This window comes from Periplaneta americana, chromosome 13, assembly GCF_040183065.1.
Source record: "Periplaneta americana isolate PAMFEO1 chromosome 13, P.americana_PAMFEO1_priV1, whole genome shotgun sequence".
Lineage (NCBI taxonomy): Eukaryota > Metazoa > Arthropoda > Insecta > Blattodea > Blattidae > Periplaneta > Periplaneta americana.
In genome coordinates, this window is record NC_091129.1 from 105,185,487 (window position 1) to 105,196,457 (window position 10,971).

The 10,971-nt window shown below is 34.8% G+C and overlaps 2 long non-coding RNA genes across 5 annotated transcripts; one reads left to right on the forward strand and one right to left on the reverse strand.

Moving 5' to 3' along the window:
- Positions 1-3,955: 3,955 nt before the first annotated feature.
- On the forward strand, positions 3,956-6,172 carry LOC138712201 (uncharacterized). The gene is made up of 2 exons (XR_011335664.1): positions 3,956-4,307; positions 5,085-6,172. It is a non-coding gene; the product is annotated as an uncharacterized lncRNA (long non-coding RNA).
- A 26-nt stretch (positions 6,173-6,198) lies between these two features.
- On the reverse strand, positions 6,199-9,922 carry LOC138712200 (uncharacterized). Of its 4 annotated transcripts, none has more exons than XR_011335661.1 (5): positions 9,549-9,922; positions 8,525-8,715; positions 8,259-8,317; positions 8,042-8,111; positions 6,199-7,327 (listed from the first exon to the last, which is right to left on the reverse strand). It is a non-coding gene; the product is annotated as an uncharacterized lncRNA (long non-coding RNA). The 4 variants fall into 4 exon arrangements; XR_011335662.1 differs by lacking the exon at positions 9,549-9,922 and having other exon boundaries at positions 6,199-7,163; positions 7,266-7,327; positions 8,525-9,518; XR_011335663.1 differs by lacking the exon at positions 9,549-9,922 and having other exon boundaries at positions 6,199-6,699; positions 7,041-7,327; positions 8,525-9,509.
- Positions 9,923-10,971: the final 1,049 nt, after the last annotated feature.

The window sequence follows — 10,971 nt, forward strand, 5'->3', positions numbered from 1 at the left end:
ATTATATGATTAAAATAAATTATTTGTTATATTTCTTACAATTATCTTTATCTTGTTTTTTTCTCGCCGACTTATAAGCCAATGCGATATAGATATATAGTATCTCTGGACTATCACTAGACTCTGCCTCATAGCGAGCCTTTCTGACTGTGTAGTCCGTAGCACAGGACCATCGCAGGTACATCGTAGGACTAGTACAAAACAAAGGGCAAATACCAACCCTCATGAAATAGAGACAAATCTCTGTTCACGTCGGAAATCAAACCAAGAACTGCTTAGTTGCGAAGCGCACGCAGTACTTCATGTAACACGAAAATAAAAATTATAATTTATATTTCTTAGTTCGTGTAAGATAACACAGCTCTCATTCTGCAATGAACCGTAAGAAAATTCTATGGTTAAATTAAAGGAACTTGATACGAACGCAGATCTTAAATGTGTCGAGAGCTTTTTCAAGATGAGTGAAAAAGGAGAGAGAAAACATGACAGTAATTAAAAGTAAACTTTTATAAAATAGGAATATATCGTGTTTCAGAAATAAATTAAGGAAACGCTCTCAAAGAACAGTAATAGGAGTAAAACAACACTGAAATGCGATAAGCATGCTGACAGACACTTGAAGCAAAGATGTTATTTGATTTTGTGATTGTAAATGCCCATCGCCATTAAAAGCAAAGAGTCTGTATGCCAAACTTCATCTTTATTTTGGTTAGGATGTCGGGAAATAAAAGTCTTCATTTTACTGGAACAAAAAAGTATTATATTTAGAAATAAATGTTAGATTTCCGAATACTGGAACGTAACATATTTAATGAATCGGAAGTACATAGAAGTTACATCTTCCTCAAGGATCACCTACTTTAGCTCAGTAGCTGTTAAAGGGATGAGTTGAAATGATCTAGGTACTTAATTTCTGCTGAATTGCAGTGTGAATTATATGTATACTGGATTCTTTTATCCTCTTTTTCATTTAGTTATGCTGATGGCCACGTGAATCAACGTAGGTTAGTTCACCACCGGTTAAAATTGCTACCTAATCCCTGGTTAAGCATTTTTATAGTGCCTCAACCTCTGTTAGGACTTAAATAGGAGGTTAACCACGGTAACCTCTAACCAGCCATATTCGAGCTGTTAAAGGAGTAGGCTAACCAGTGATTAGTATGGCAAGTAAAACAAAATGGCGGCCAGATCTACAGCTGATTATTTCGAAGACGATTATTATTGTACAGTACTTGAATTACTTGGATAGAGATGATGGTGAGCGTGAAGTTTCTTTAGTGGAAAGAGAGAATTCTTAGGAGGAATTAAGTGACAGAAAATTTCAGGAGGGATTTCGTTTATCAAAATCTACCTAGTGTCATTTCTGCTACAACAAATATGCCACTTGAAATAACACAAAAATAGTAATATTTCTTTTGTGGATTGGCTGGTTATATACGATTCTATGTAACTGTTATTTTCTGCATTTTAAGAGGGAACACTCGAATATCTCTTTCTATACGTCACTTGTTGAACGAAGAGAGGTTATGGATGGATCTTAGGATAATGCACAGTTCCCAGATATGAATGGAGTCCTGGATAGTACACGCATTCGTACTAATCTTCTGCAACCTTTTCCTTTATAGATATTCCATTTTGTTTTCAAATATATATTTAAATATAATAATTAAGTCTATCGATACTTCAATCTCACATTGAAATATAATCATTCTTGGATTTAATTTTACATTTTGTACGATTTTAACCTAACAGCACTGAAAAACAAAGCAATGCAACACGCAAAAATAACAGTGCCCAAAGGTAAACAAATCCAACGTGAAAATGTAGGACACGTTCGTTTCGATGGAGAACAGAGTAAGCGCAGTCGTTTTTAGACGTTGACTATTATCTTTGCAGAGGTATGGATGCTTTCCTTTAGTCATTGTGTAGAAAGTGTGTACCATCATAGACTTTACTCTGGTTAAATGAGGTGTCGGCTAACCATGTTTAAGTAATCGGTGATTGTGAATGGTGCACAGAAATTACATTTTAACCACTGTTACTGTTTAACCATCGTTTCGTAACCTATGATTACTGTGTTTTTAACCGAGGTTTATGCACTTCGCCATGAGTGTTTAATTACTGTTAGGTTAAGGCTGGCGAAACTGTAATTACCTTTCCCAGCGTACTTCCTGTACTTACATCGTGAAAATAATAATTAGTCATCGTCGTCATAGTCATAGTCGCCGTCGCGTAATCGTCATCGTCGTAGTCGTGATAGTCGTATTCGTCGACGTAATCATCGTAACCATAACCATAGTCATAGTCGTATTCGTTCTTTAGTTGACGTAACTAAAGTACTTCAAAATTGTAAACCACTAACATGAGATGCAACTTACCTTACCTAAAGGCTGGTTCACAATAAACCGGGAAAGGAAACGACAATGAGAACGAGAACGGAAATAATGTTAAAATAAATGTATTTAAATGTGAGCATTCGCAATAGTTAATTGTGAATGCTCACATTTAAATACATTTATTTTAACATTATTTCCGTTCTCGTTCTCGTTGTCGTTTTCATTCCTGGTTTATTATAACAGCCTTAACTCCTAATATTCGAGGAGGTGTATGCCTCTGTATGTTTATGAAAACAACGCTCCTTTTCTGAATGAGTTATCTAAAATAATTATTTTTCCTACTTCTATAACATAGTAGGCGATCATTCAGATCCTCAGATCCTATAGTCTGTTTTTTATATGGGAGGAAGCTTTCCGGTGAAGCTTCAGACTGTCTGACCACGTTCACTTCAAGGCGAAGCTACTGTACAGGACGTTTCAAAGCTAAGTTGATGAAAACAAATTCAACTAAAGAAGTATATGAACACAAAATACAGAACTACACTAGAAATAATTTCATCTAAAAAAAATTTATAGATCTTCCTAATTCCCTCATAAATTTAATTGTTCTTAAAAATCCGTGTCCACACCTGTGGAGTAACGGTCAGCGCGTCTGGCCGCCAAACCAGGTGGCCCAGGTTCGAATCCCGGTCGGGGCAAGTTACCTGGTTGAGGTTTTTTCCGGGTTTTTTCCTCAACCCAATATGAGCAAATGCTGGGTAACTTTCGGTGCTGGACCCTGGACTCATTTCACCGCCATTATCACCTTCATTTCATTCAGACGCTAAATAACCTAGATGTTGATACAGCGTCGTAAAATAAGCCAATAAAATAAAATAAAAATCCGTTGCGACTGGTAACAATGTCGCCAAGTTCCATTAAATAGTTTGTATTGTTCTCGTTTCTGCTGTACTGGAATAAAATAGCTTCTAGTACTTTCCACAGTGAGGAACGTGACATTTTAATTTGTAATGTTCCGTATTTTGCGAGTTCAGGAAAATATCGTTTAAACTGGGTATAAAGCCTTCTTCGTATAAATCAAGTACTGTTATTGATTAAATGTGTCCGATATAACAGGAGAGTCGTGAATACGTTTCTGGAAGAGCTTTTAAAGTTTTCTCCCGATTCATTATTTTTTTTTTCATGGAAATATATGCCGAAATCTTAGACACACCATCGCTCTAAGTATTCTGTCCGAAACAAGACTAACGGAAATTGTCCTCCATTCCTTGCATTGTCATATTCACTCTGGAAATACAGTCAACTCTGGATATAGCGAACTCGGTTATAGTGAACATTCGGCTATAGTGAACCTACTCGTAAATCGTTGGTCCCGACTCACATTAAAAAGTACATTAATATTTTCGTTTATAATAAACACTCGCTTCGGTTATAGTGAACCTTAAAAGTTGAAGTTACAAGAGTTTTATCCTCACAAATTCTTATTTGAAGTCAGACCTTCTTGTATAAAATTGAAAGAATGTGTTGAGAGCAACATTCTAAGGGCCTGTACTACGACTCTCGGATAAAGTTCTAGTTTAAACTTATCCGGCAGATGGAATATTTATCCGGAAGTTGGGTTGTAATTGCGTACTACGACTTTTGGTTATGTGCAATCTGGAGGCTAAACTTCCAGATTGGCAATCCGGAAGGCAGAGTGGCAGATAGGCGTTATCCGGAGGTTGGAACTCGATGTTGAAATCAAGATGGCTGCACGTCGTACAGCTGGTGATTTGAAGGATCAATTTAATTTTGATACTGATTCTGATGATAAGTTCTGGAGCAGATGCTTCGTTATATCAGAACAGCAAAACGAATTAGGCTGCGTCCAAATAATTTTGAAGAGTGGGATGACGAGAAATTTTTTAGACAGTTTCGAATAATGAAACCTACTACATGAAATCAATTATCAACTGAAACAAGACACAGATCGTAAGTACACAGTTAATAATAAGCTACACTATTTCTTTAGGTATTACATTAATATTTTGTATTTAATAGCACTATAATAATTATTTTGAAGTACAGTAACCAGTAATAGGCGTACAGTAGAAGTGAGGTTAGAATGTTGCTTCATGCAGGTGTTCTGTTGTCCTTACAAGGTATTAAGGTGATTGATATAATAATATAGGGTAACCTACAATAAGTTTCAAAATACTTTTATATAAAAAAATAATAATAACCATATATAATATATCAAAATCCTTTATATGGTAAACTATAATTTCTTCACAATTGCGTTACCACTTTAAGATACAAATGTATTCACATATTTGGCTTCTAGTCAAGTCATATGTACTGTAAACGAAAGAAAAATTGAGTGCCGACACCAATTTCCCAAATAAAGGTGGAAAGTTGCTGTGAAAGTGGAGTCCGGTGGAGAGGTACGGGTAGGCAGGATCGCTCTGTCGAGATAGAAGGGGTAGGCGGCAGGGAAGGGCAGCACATTCATTTCATTACTGTGTTTCCTTACTAATTAAAGGGAAAAGACAAGTTTTCGTAAGATCGAGTTAGTGACAGGTTAGGTTAGTATGATTTGCATATATTTACAATTGTCTAAAAAAAAAAAAAAAATAATGTCAAAACTACATCCAAACCTCTCTCTTCCAGGCTATCCTGTAGGGAGTCCTTGCCTTCTTTTGGTAACGCTATTGTAAAGATTTACCGGTAAAGGTGTAACCAAATCTAATTGTTTGTTCATTTTTCCAGAAATAATGCCTTATCTCCAATGGCCCAATTACTATTGGTATTGAGATTCTATGCCACTGGGAGAACATTGACAACAGTAGGAGATTTTTGTGGGGTCCACGAAGTTACAGCAGGAACTGTTGTCAATCGAGCTAGTGCTGCACTTGCTGCTTGGTTTAATTGAAGTGATGACTTTTAATGCTTCATTGGGAGTAGTTTTATTTGCTCCAGTAATTAAGTGCAAGGCTTGTTTTTTTCTTCCGAGGGATACTGTCTCTCTTTTTGATGCTGTTACGAATACTTCTGAATAGTATTTTAATACAGGTTTTATGTACATATTATAGGTCTTGATTAAAGTTTTCCTAGAACTGTCTGCTAGTTGTTTAGTCAACTCTCCGAAGATAGATTGGAATATCAATAAGGCATCACTCATGAGACAACTGTCAGGAGATAATGTGGTAGGGTGGCAAGTTCCCTTCTCCTTCCTTGCATATATCGCTCGCCAGTAGGAGTAGGCCTAACATATTTCACTAATCAGATTTAAGATATGCTTGCTATATATTATTATTTAACAAACTGTAACAGTTTATTGAATTTTAGACGTGACAGTTTTTCTTCATTTCCTGAAAGTTTTGGAATTGGCATTTATGTTTTGCAAGGGAGCTGTTTCATTCACGCTAAGCCTAGTGATTCATGTATGCAAACATATTCATATCGTTACTTTTTAAATATATTTTATTGCTGGGATCCCTCACAGTGATCTCTTAACAGGCTAATGCACTGTATCTGCAATTCAAATTTATTTTACATAAGCAAAATATGGTAAAACAACATTTTTCAAGAGGCACATTAATTGAACCGTCGGCTGGAACAACGTTATAAGTTACATTTGGTCAAATTTACAGGAGCTGCAAAAATGTGTATGCATACAACTTTGTTCTTATGAGGGTAGCAAACTTTTGAGTGGACAGTTGCAAGCCAAGGAGTATAGCAAGGTAACATGACATACAACATTATTACACGGAAACACACCGAATGAAAATTTTGTAACTTACAACGTTGTTCCAGCTGACGCTTCAATTGTATTCAGGTACTCTGTGAATGTGTAATTAAAACAAGAGAGATGGACTATAGCTGCAATTAAATTTAAAATTTATTTATTTATTTTGTGTAAACAAAACACGACATTTTTCAGGAGACACAATAAGCATAATCATTTATTACATCCACTGTCTCATTATATATGCTATGGTACATGTCATATTTACAAATTAATAATATGCAGGCTAATACATAAGAGTACATAGTAACTGTAATTAAACATAACACAAATACATATGCAAATACACAAAACTTGGAAAACTGTGGCAGAGCCAACTTCAGCTATAAGCCCCATTTGTTAGAGATCTGCACGGGCCATAATTCTTAGGCCCGGCCCATCTCGGCCTGATCTGAACCAGACCCGAACCCAACCAGAAACCTTAGATTAGCTTATAACTATCACCTGACTCGAACCTAATCCTGAAGACTAGCAGATAAAGCAGAGACCATAGGGATCAAGAACAGCTGCAAGAGATTATCACTCCATTAGAAGGATGAGAAGAAGTAATCTCCCAGTCATCCAGGTCAAACAAATCTGGTCAACAAAATTAAACATATTTTTTGTTAAAACATAAAGAATGGGTGATTATTGTAGCATTTACTTTCTGCCACTAATTGAAGATGTCCTTGTAGATGGACCACCCATTAAAGAGGAGGAAAAAGTAATGTAAAAACTCCAAATGTTACTTTTGATATTCCAAACCCCATCTCTTTCCAAACATAAGGACATGACTTACTTTTATTTCAAATCATTCTTTGTTATAATGTTAGCATCCAACTTTCAACTAATGTATTTTTTAAAGAAATCACTGTAATAGTATTGAAGTTCATGCATTTCTAACATCTCAAGTATAATTAAGTCAACATTAGACTTACAGTTCACAGATGGAGAAAGATTTTTCAATGTGGCTAATGCATTCCTCAGAGGCTTGCTTTTTCTTTATTTTTTTTTTAAGCATCCTTGGGGTGTAACTCGATCAGCTATTATCCCATTATCAGCTGAAATATTTAAGAGAGGGATATATGCTTATATTCAGACCTTTCTGGGTTTAGCCTATACTACTTACACTGAATAAACCAGTAATTTCACTTAAAACTTACTTTCATTACACTGTGTAGACACCCGTACAGTGGAAGACCTTCATCTGCTGCACCAGCTGACTCTGTAATATTTTAAGCGTGGAATTAATTCTTAAGATAATTAATTCTGGAGAAAGATGATGTTTTATCATAAATGTGTGGACACTTCAAAGTCAGCAGCTGTAACAGTATTGTATTTTCTAACGTGCTATTAATCCAAACTCATTTTTAACAATAAGAAAGTAAAGCTGCAATAAAAAAGAGAGAGAAAAAATCAAGCAAATAGTTCTATTGTAAATAGAGTGTAGTCAGTTTCTGTTTTATCTTATGAAAAGTTATTTTTCAGTTTTTCTGTACACAAGAAATCATTCACAAGTTTCCTTACAGTAAAATTGAAATACAACTTAACATAATGTGGCCTAATCTGATTACAAACCCATTGCAGAGAAATCTCAAAATAAATTCTTCAGTTCAGTGTATTTTCTATTTTTAGGCCTACATTTATAAATTTCAAATTCCCACTCAAATCCCACATAATATTATAATACAATGATGTTTACTTTTTATGACATCCATTTCTTGTGACCATTTCATCATTATGTACAATTTATATTTTAACATTTTTTTTGCATCTAATTTATCTACTGCTTGCTACAGATTTCATATAGTATGTGTGTTAGTTTTATTTTCAACATGTTGGCTGAAAATGTGTTTACATGTTACAGCTATTTCAGATTGGAAAAGTAAGCATCATATGTAGAATGTGAAAGAACGTTTTGTAGTATAAATCAAATTACCTGGAGATATTGTTGGGATGTCCAGTTTCACTTAAAAAACTAAAGAATTGCACTGTGAACCTGAATGGTACTGTAAATAAAAAAGAAATGATAGTATTATAATGTAATACCGACATTAAATTAAATTTGTATAACAATTTTCAAGAATCTAATATTTTTTTTTATCTCTAAAGCTCATCATCTCCTTCTTCTGACTCTTAATTCCTTACACACTAACCTCATTCGTGTTATTAGCTGCACTGGTATCAGTGGAACTTGGTTTAGTTACTACTTCGGCTGTAACAAAAGTAAGTAAATAAATAAATGAGTGAATGAATGAATAAATAAATAAATAAATAAAAAGAATTCAAACTTGTGTTATACAATTTCCTCTGCTTATTATTTAATAATTGTATAACTTAACATATAAATGAACTTATGCATTGAATATGAATCAGAATCACTGAGAAATCACTCAATTGATAGGAGAATTAAATCACTTACCTTGGATAAGTTTGGATTTGGTTTTGCTTCAGTTGGAGGGGCTCCAATTGTTTGTAGCCTGCATTGTTTCTCTGCAGCAGCAATTTTATTTGTGTTCTTTTCCAAGAATTCAAATTTGCTTCTCAGCTGTTTTCAGATCCTTGTATTTGTGCTGATGTTACTATATTCTTTCAATGCTTCATTCTATAATACTAAAAAGGAAGTAAAACTAGGTTAATTCCATATGCAATCTACAACATTAGGAAATATACTGTATTTCTCTTTTTCCCTTATCTAAGTTTCTATACCTAAATAAGCAAAAGCTTTTAATGGATGATTGTCAGTACAATATCAAACATATGACTATACTGTACATAGAAACTTTGGAAAAAAAACTTAATATCTGCTGTTTCTGTGTTATTTTACGAGGTGTTGAATGTGCATTACAAACAGATAGGCCTATTGCATTTTAGTGGAAACGTCTCTCCACCTCATGCTGTTCTTTTAAAAAATAACGTTAGGCCCTATCTGTGATCGAATGGTATTATGGGCCTAATACAAAATATCCGCTCACTTATTAACAGTAAAATACGTAGGCCTAACATACTGAAATATTGATAATTTGCTAGGAACAATGTACCTTGCTGTACTAATGTTGGTTAGAAATCCCAGGCCAAAGACATCATTCATTATTATCAGTATCAGTGAACTTTTCTTTTTTAAACGAGTTATTGTGCCTTCGACCCATGATTTGCAGCCGTGAAGTACACTATTTCTAAAAAATTACCGAAATAGGCCCTATTCACTAATAATGTAGGCTATACAACAAACTGAAAGCACACTTAATATTAATTACAATACAAAAATAATTGCCATCTACACTTCTTGTGCAGTTACACGTGAATAAAACAATGATTATGGAGAAAAACGCACTTTTGCTGGAACCCGCACCCGTCCTGTTTAGGCCTATTAATTAAAACCAAAATACTATCATATGGTAGGAATCATTACTATTCGAAAAGAAACATAACCTTTAAAATCTTACCTTTTGCTTCCATTTAAAGTTTCTTCATACAGTATATGTAATTTTCTGTTCTTCACTCTGTTATTTTTTGGCTGGAGCTTCAGTATTATAATAAATAATAACAATAATGCTTACAATAAAACCTCAAAATAAATAGTACCATATAAACACGGAACATAAACATGAAATACGCGGGGAAAGGTATACCAACGCAATAAATTTCACTACATTTTCAGTAACTTCATTGCCAACGTAATAAAAATGTTACTATATCTTCCGGATAAGAATCCTGCAGTTAAAATCCGCTGGTAGTACAGAACAAAATATTTAACTTCCAGATTGCTAAACTGGAGTATACGAATCTGGAGCTTTAACAGGCGATCGTAGTACAGGCCCTAAGTTTCTTACTCCTTTAGTCAAAGGACAAAGGTAAGATTAGTGATTCCTAGACAATACGCTGTACTGTAAATCCAGGCAACGCGTGACGACCTTGCCTCACTCCACCGTCGAAGGGTTGACATTCTGTACTCAGGTACACTACTGTTATTTCTAATACTCCACCGTCAAAGAGTTACCTTTTGTTCTTAGAAAAATTTCTATTATGACGGGTAGCATCGAAACAAAGGAAAATGAAATTGCCTTCTTTTATTAAAAGGGGACAGACATTATGTCCAGAGCATAAATGAAGGTAAGATTTCGATGGCTTTCAAACTCCATGAACCCTCTCCCAGTTTCCATTAAGTGACCCAGGAAATTCCAAGGCTGAGTACGCAGTCACACAATAACAGCGTTTGTCATATCTACCTGACCAGTCTGTTTGTAGTGTTCGAACAGTGAATGTACTGTATAAAAATGTCGAAGCATAAAGTGTTTTCTTTGGAAGATAAGGCGAATATTATAAGTGACACTGAACGTGGTCTTTCGCAAGCGGACGTGGGTCGACAGCATAGTTTAAGTAAATCAACTGTGAGTAACAGTATACAGTGTAATCCAATCCACAAAAATGAAATATGTTATTTTATTGTTCACAATTTCATTCATTTCTGTCATTTAAGGTTAGGGAAGAGACACTTCGGATATAGTGAACGAAATATGCAAGTCCGCAGAGGTTCACTATGTCCGGAGTTGATTATACACGACACACAACTTCCTTGGAATAATAGTATGTAATGTCCTCTACCACCTATTAAGCAGAAAGTAATTACTAAGCTCACCTATCACAATGTCCACCATTTTGAATGAGAAGTAATTTTGTAAATGACGTGTTTAAAAAAAGTACTTAACTAGGTTACAAGCAGGCCTAGACTGAGTGAGGATAACAAAGAACGTTGACGTATTATGAACATCCTGTCAAATAGGTATACGGTAGTAAGTAGCACACCCCAACTCCTCTTGTTACTGATTGGCGAGTTTCGCTGCAAGGTTTAAACTCAACGGCGCGAAA